The following is a 6,904-nucleotide window of genomic DNA, read 5'->3' as shown; positions in this document are numbered from 1 at the left end:
AAAGAGCCGGGGAAAGTTGTGAAAAGTGAAACTATAGCCGGCCGAAGATAATGGAGTCTGTTGTCATTTGATACTGTTACGTCGTAACAGGTACATATATGTTGCTGCACTAAAATGCAGCAGATCTCATCTGTGAAAGTTCAGTTAAATGTCACTTCGAAATAAAGCTTGAAAAAAGGTAAGAAATTAGATTATTTTTTCATATTTTTCAGAGTATAACTGACAACGTACATAATTGGGGTATATTGTGATATATATCGTTATCGTGATATAAAATTATCCATATTGTGATATAGGATTTTTCCATATCGCCCAGCAATACTGCCAACCCACCTGAACTTACATTTAATTCAAGCTTGGAAATCTGAAACATTGGGATCTTCATACTATAATTTTGCACACCCCAAAACACAACTTCCTGTTAGTTTCTGATAGGTTTAGAAGTAAATGCTGTATAACAGGGGCGGGCGGTGCATTTCGCCCGTTCACTTACAGGCCCAGGCAGATTTCATACAGCCTGACAACAAGATCGCTGAATGGATAAGAACTCTAACCTAAAAACAACAGCACTGGAAGGAGCATAATATGACATGAAGAGAATATGAATACTTTTAGATATCTAGGGAAAGTAAATTAAAAATTAAATTAACCTTTATCATAATTATGATGATGATTCTTGGTTCTGTTAGGCCAGCAGAGGCCTTGCTGACCACTGATATATAATATTTAGCATACTATATATCCAAATCTAAAAGAGCTTTTTTATCCTGGAATCAGGAATGAATCTGCGGATGAATCTAAATGTCAAGCAAATATGTAAAAAAAAAGAAAAAATAAGTGACTAAAACCTTAAACACTTATGAATGCAGTTTTAGGAGCTTGTCTTTAAACGTGAGCTGCAGAGCGATGATCTTCATGTTTGGCTGTCTTCACGACTCCGTTAAAAACTTTAAATTTTGTTTTATAGTTCTGAGGGAAAACTTCAATTACAAGTAAAAAATCGCTATTTTACACTTTAATGCTCCGCAAAAACTCATTTTCATCTAAATTTAATTTAGAAAACACATAGCTGTTATTGTTTTTTCCTCCCCCACCTTCTCTCTTACTTTAGTCTTGCAGGTATATTTCCCTCCAGAACAGTAGCTGCAGATAAGACGGCCCCCTTAAAGATCTGGTCCAGGGAGATACTCGGGAAGCTCCGACGAATTCTCTCGTTACTCACCTGCAACACGGCAGAAAACAAACATCACGTACACTTGTCACAAATAATGAGCTTTGGGGGGGAAACAGAGCTGCAGACACTGAGATTTACATTTATTACACACTCAAGTGCTGAATTATAATAAAAAAAAACACTTAAACAAAACCCTGGACATGAAGTCTTATGTTACAAGTCATTAGCAACAAAAAGGAACAAACAGGAAGTAAAAAGCTAAGTACTTGTTTATTAAGCTTGACTGTTTTTTTTTTTTTTATAAAAGCAGACAACGTAAAGGTTCAACCGGTCTTGATCAGTGGGAACTGAGGTCCAGTTGGATCCGCCGCTGCTTCGCAGGGGTCAGACCTACCGAACCCCGCACTGATCGCACGGAAAGGAGCATGTGGTCAGAATAAATAAAGAGCACTATTGAATAATGAGCACCACTGATGCAAACACAGGTGCAACAGGCTCGGCTCACTAATAACCGAAGCAGCCGACCAGGAGAAGCACAAATTAGTGTACAGTTGCAAATGAGCAGAGCCGTTAATCACCGGCAGCCTGTAATTTACCAATAACAAAAAAAAAAAAAAAGAAAAAACGAGCGGATTGTCACCTGTTAGAACATTTAAACTGGGATCATGTTACAAACCCGAGTCTGATCAGTGAACTTCTGTAAATCCAGGTCCACACTTTGTCATTTTCAGCCATCTTTTGAGAATCTTAAACATCTTTGGTCAAAGATGAGCTGTAACAAATAACCAACGATTTCTTTAGCTTCGACCTCTTATTTTTGAAGCCTGAATCTAATAAGTGTGTTGACATCAATTATTGCTGAATTAGTTTATGATTTTTGTGACGCATGCAAAGAAATCGTGCAGTTTGGCATCTATTAAATCTGACACTGTACCATCAAGAATTTATAATATTACAGCGTGAGCTAGCTTGTATTATTATTATTTTTAAATAAGAGTTCTGAGCAGTCAGTATCTTACCTGCAGCTCAAGCTAACAGCCACTCAGTCTAGACCAGGGATCTCCAATCCTGGTCCTCAGGGCCACCATCCTGCATGTTTTACTTGTTTCTCTGCTCCAACACACCTGATTTGAATCAATGGGTGATTAACAGGCTTTTGCAGAACATGAAGAGGTGATTTAACCATGAATCAGGTGTGTTGGAGCAGGGAAAGAAGGAAAACATGCAGGATAGTGGCCCTCGAGGACCAGGATTGGAGACCCCTGCTCTAGAGCCACTATCCTGCATGTTTTCCTTCTTTCCCTGCTCCAACACACCTGATTCATGGTTAAATCACCTCTTCATGTTCGGCAGAAGCCTGTTAATCACCTATTGATTCAAATCAGGTGTGTTGGAGCAGAGGAACAAGTAAAACCTGCAGGATGGTGGCCCTCCAGGACCAGGATTGGAGATCCCTGGTCTAGAGCAAGTTTCAAAGAGTCACTGTCGTTTTACCAGCAGCTCTCAGCCGTCTGAACTTTTCCTCATCAAGTTTGATTCAATCTGTTTGGAAACTTTCTGCAGTTTTAACTTGTTCTACTTCCTGCTTGTATTCCACCAAATTTGTTTACCTCAGACTACAGCCAGCCTCATGCAGGTCAATCATGTGACTCAGGTTTCCAGCAGATTTAACTAAATGTTTTGTTTACATTGAGTGTAGACCCACATTTCAGAGTTGGGTACGACTATATCTCAAACTACACCATTTAATATAGTTAAAGATAACTTTGATTTCATACTTTACGGTGATTAATGTAATTTTTCCTTTCAGTTTTCAACAGACGCTGAACGAACCATGTCAAACTGAGCCAGAATCAAAATCTGTCTCACTAAGGAATAAGTAACACTTAAACAGAGACTTTCTAAATGTCATGACAATTTGTTTGGAGGAAAAAAAAAAAAGATAATTTGAGCCCTGAGCTTCTACAGCTTCTGATGTTTGCTAAAATGATTTAAACTGAATGAAAAAACGTGCAGAAACTAACGAATAACTGTAGTATATTATCACCACCCTGGATCTGGTACCTCTTGACTTTCACACCAGAGGTCACATGTGGCGTTTACAGAAACCCGACGGACCTTGAACTCACTTTGCACTTCAGGCTCTGCCACGCAACACTTTGCTTCAACTGAATATTTGATCACATTCATGAGCTTTAAGCTGCAGATTGAAATAATCGACCTCAAATAAAAAAAAAGGAAAGAAAAGGAAAAGAATCCCCCTGCAGGTCGAGTTGAGGTACGCACATCTGTAGCTGTTCAAACAGGGTGCTCATAAATGCATTCTGATGTTGGCACACACACACACACTTATCGCACCAACACACAGATCTCAGTTGCACATACAGGCAGGTGGATCTTTACAGCGCAGGAGAAAACAGGATTCAAAAGAGTGTAATTCAAGCACGTTCCGTCAAAGCTCCCGTTTTCTATGCTGGGTGTCAGTCAAACACGCTCAGGTAGGAGGCGACGAGGGTGAAGGAAGCGAGGCGAAGGAAGGAGTAATTATTGAGGATGATGCGTCGCGACAGCATCCCTTTCATTTCTCTGATCAGTGGTTTAATCCTGACAGAGCTGCAGCAGGACACGAGCGGCTCCCGCTGCTGCGTGACGCCGGGGACATGTAGGCGTGCACACCTCTGCGCTCGCCGCGTCACTCCGCCGCGACTTTGTGCTCACCCGTGGGAGCGATAACGTTTCTGCAGGCGCACGAGGAAAAACATCTCAGATTTATTGAAACTCACAGAGTCGTCGTCTCGGGATATTACTTCTGGAGGCAGTCCAAATCAAGATGGCTGCCACAGCTAACATGCTCGGAGCACTACCCATTCTGAAGAATATTTGTTTGAAACTAACTGTTAGAGCCAACCCTGTTAGCAAAATAATTCCTAAACCATCAGACAGGTTTTAAAAAAGGAAAAGGTAAAGTTATGAAGAACAGTCCAAAAAATAAATAAAAATCTATGTCAGAAATACAAAATACACGTTTTTCTGCCCCTCATGTTGATGGTTAATGCATCCTTAATTAAAGAATTAGTGACCGGATGCCAACCAGACAAACAAACAGCGACTGAAAATATGGGTGTATTCACATCAGGAAAGTCGTTTGGTGCGGTTAGGGTTCACATTGTGCGTTTTTGTAAGCGGACTATAATTTAGAAACAAAGCCACGTGGGTGACGGTCATTGCTCCCATTGGACAGAAAGACGGGGGCAGCGGTTGGAGCACGGACCCGGAAATGTCGAGGAGGGACAGTGTCTCTTCGTTGTTCCAGGTCTGTCCACGGCTCATTGCAGAGGTGGTGTTAGCATTAGCAGCAATAATGCTATTTGTCCCATGATGCTTAGCAACGGCGGCCCGTGAAGTCCAAAAAGGCGAGTCCGGTCTGTATTCACACCAGTTTGTTTGGAAGCGGACCGAGACCACCTCAAAAAGCGGGTCTCGGTCTGGTTGTTTGATCCACACGACTGTATTCACACCTGCACAAAAAGTCCGGAACCAACGCTGGAAACGAACTCTGCTTTGATTAAAGCGGACCGAATGTGTCAGGTCTGAATACGACCCATGTCAACAACGGTGACGTGCAAAGGGGAGCGGTTCGGGATAAAGAAGTCTGGCAGCGTTGATGTATTAGGACCTAATGAAGGTCAATCATTGGACCAAACTCAGCCAAACGCTTTGTTTAGATCGACCCACGTTTCAGAATCAGACATCAACAAATCTGGAAACCTTCTGGACTCAAACTGCAGGATCAGGATAACCTTTTTAATGTTTGGTTTCTTCCACAAACCTGTCAGAAAGTCATCACTGAATGAATATTTACAAATGATTACTGTTTAAATTCAACCAAAGTCAAGATGGTGAACTAAAAACGGCTCTAACAAGTCAATTTCACAGATGCTGGCCTAAGATTTGCTGTGGTAGTCGCTTCGACTGATCCCCAACACCTACTCTGAGCGCCAGCAGATCGCGTGATTGCGCCAAAACGTTATTTGGCCTTTAATATTTCTCCCAGGACGGGTTGTAGGGCGTGTTCGTGCTCTCCGCCTGGGTAAACACGGCGAACAAGGCTGATTGCTGCAGCAAACCAATACTGCTTTTAATGAAGGAAGGTGGTGGGGGACGGAGGAGGGAAACACAGGATATTAAATTGATATGTAAATGATGGAAATTCTCATTTGAGTTGAAGGTTGAGAGGGCTACAGCATTAACCAGCTTATGAGTTAATAATGATTTTTCTCACCCCCTCCTCCTCCTTGTCGTTCCTTCATCCTTACTCGGACTCTGAGCCAACATCTGTCCCTGAATCCTAACTCTCCAGAGATTTTCCTGTTAAGCTCTTGAATAATCAGTTCTCTCAGAATCTGGAGCTTTAATCACAACGAGCAAGTGTTTTAAGAAGGAGACGTTCACTGGCTTTTTGGTCCTACGATTCGTCCACACGTCTTCCCCTTTTTTTGTTTCGGTGCCGTGTGATAACAACCAGATGGCGGTGAATATATTTCAGACGGACACAGAGGGTGTTGTACAGCGTGTAATGGTGGCTCGGCTGCTTGTAGTGCAGAGCAGGAAAACAGAAGACAACATGAGCTGCGGTTACAGCGCACCAGAGGCAAATGACTGCAAAATGATCACTGCAGCTATTAGGAACCACCGGGGTTATTACTTTCTCACCCCGCTCTCTGGTATTAGCCGGAACAAAACAGACCAGTCAGAAGTCCTTGCCCCGGAGCCTTCGGTGATTGGAAAATGATATTAAATCAGACAATGTGTTCCCAAGTGCAAAAAGAGAAGAAAATATGAAGAAAATAGCTGAGGCCCTGCAGGGGAGGGGGGGGTGAGAGAGGGCGAGTCAGCCAAAGCCAAGATGCAGAACACATGCAAGTGAACGCAACGCACGTCACATCGACCGAGGCGGCTCCGGTCGCAGATGGACTCGGGCTGCAAAATTGTCGGCCAAAAAATAAAAAAAATCAGATTCGAACGGAAAACATTAGTGATGCGGTTCTGTGCCGCAGGAGGAGAGGCCAAACAATCAGCGCCACGCACAGACGCAGGTTTCCTTCATGGCATCGATCTGCTCGAAGAGAGCGGGAACCAAACATGCACCGGTTACAGGAAGTGCTTTCTGTACATTACACACGAGGTGAAGGAGAGCCATGTTCCACTAAGACTTCATAATGAAAAGCCTTTTGTTGCATCATTAACAAGCTTTACACAATGTCAGATCATTGGGGTCTTTTAATAAAGACCCTAATGACTCTCCGGTGGGAGGGGAGGGACATTAAGCTGCACATGACTCTAGCTCGTCTCATTTAAAGGTCGAAACTTCAACAGGTTTTGAATCGAGGAAGCGTCTTCAGCTACAGACTTAAAGTCAAGTTGGTTAGTTTTTTTAAATATTATTTTTGGATGGCCATTAGATGACTGATAATCTGCACCAGGAAATTCAACACAACAGCAAACTGACCTCAGAAAACACCAAAATGGCTATAATGCAGCCATCTTTCAATCCCTCCAGGATTTTGCGGGCATTTTTTGATTGTTGCGGCTAAAATGCCTGATTTCGCGGGGCATTTTCCTAAAAGTTGCAATTTTTTTTTACTAAAATCAATAAAAAAACAACTTTTAATATATAAACCAAAAATACTTCCTAGTTTTGTAAGATAATTACCAACAAACATTGACATT

At 42.2% G+C, this 6,904-nt stretch overlaps 1 long non-coding RNA gene across 3 annotated transcripts in view; it reads right to left on the bottom strand.

The window, feature by feature from the left end:
* The window catches only part of LOC112450936, a 51,385-nt gene that overhangs the window by 39,532 nt on the left and 4,949 nt on the right, over positions 1-6,904 (bottom strand). For 2 of the 3 annotated variants that reach the window (XR_003039663.2, XR_003039667.2), the window contains exon 4: positions 1,107-1,222. This is a non-coding gene — a long non-coding RNA (uncharacterized LOC112450936). Of the gene's footprint in view, positions 1-1,094; positions 1,223-6,904 lie in introns of all 3 variants that reach the window. The other variant, XR_003039664.2, reaches the window with a different exon arrangement.

This window comes from Kryptolebias marmoratus, linkage group LG7 (genome assembly GCF_001649575.2).
Source record: "Kryptolebias marmoratus isolate JLee-2015 linkage group LG7, ASM164957v2, whole genome shotgun sequence".
NCBI lineage: Eukaryota > Metazoa > Chordata > Actinopteri > Cyprinodontiformes > Rivulidae > Kryptolebias > Kryptolebias marmoratus.
This window is presented reverse-complemented; position numbering and strand designations above follow the sequence as displayed.